The sequence below is a fragment of the Egretta garzetta genome, unplaced genomic scaffold (assembly GCF_000687185.1).
Source record: "Egretta garzetta isolate BGI_Z169 unplaced genomic scaffold, ASM68718v1 scaffold316, whole genome shotgun sequence".
NCBI classification, from domain to species: domain Eukaryota; kingdom Metazoa; phylum Chordata; class Aves; order Pelecaniformes; family Ardeidae; genus Egretta; species Egretta garzetta.
In genome coordinates, this window is record NW_009259971.1 from 107,498 (window position 1) to 108,063 (window position 566).

A 566-nucleotide genomic window follows, 5' to 3' on the forward strand; every position below is an offset into this window, starting at 1 on the left:
CCCTACACGTCTTGCACTGGCCCATTTTTACAGTTTTCCAACAGTCACCCACACCAAGCCCCGTGTCACTACAATTCCCTGACTTCCCCTATGAAAACCCTTATTTTCTTGCAGTGAGTGACCTTGGCTGTTTCTAGCTACGTAGATCTTTACTTCCAAGCCGGCTCATTTTTTCTAGTCAAGCTGCTTAAGCCGCAGTATCAGTTTCTCCCACTTGATCACCTACAGATTTGGAAAAACTCCGCATAAAGTTTGTGTTTACTTTTAAAGCCCAGGGGAAGAACTGCCGCACCTTTCCCATAGGATGTAACCAGACACGCCATTCCCGGAGGATCGCTTTTCCCATCTGGAAAACATCCTTTTCGCCCTCCGCTTCCCTGACGTGACGCCGCCCAGGATTTTAAAAGCCCAAAGCTTTTCCCTGCACCACCGGGAAAGCCCCAAACGTCAACATGACTCCCGGCTGATTTATTTCTGTTACAAAAACCCGCTTTTTTTTCACCCACCCAGCCCCAAAGTGGGAAAAGCGCTGGCTGCAACCGGCGGAGCTGGCGGGCAACTCCCCG

The 566-nt window shown here is 50.4% G+C and overlaps 1 protein-coding gene across 2 annotated transcripts in view; it reads right to left on the reverse strand.

The window, feature by feature from the left end:
- PLAGL2 (PLAG1 like zinc finger 2) overlaps positions 1 to 338 on the reverse strand; it is a 9,408-nt gene extending 9,070 nt beyond the window's left edge. The window contains exon 1 of one of the 2 annotated variants that reach the window (XM_035895842.1): positions 293 to 338. The gene's annotated coding sequence lies outside the window, so the exon portion shown is untranslated. The remainder of the gene's footprint in view (positions 1 to 292) is intronic. The other variant, XM_035895840.1, reaches the window with a different exon arrangement.
- Between the last annotated feature and the right edge of the window lie 228 nt (positions 339 to 566).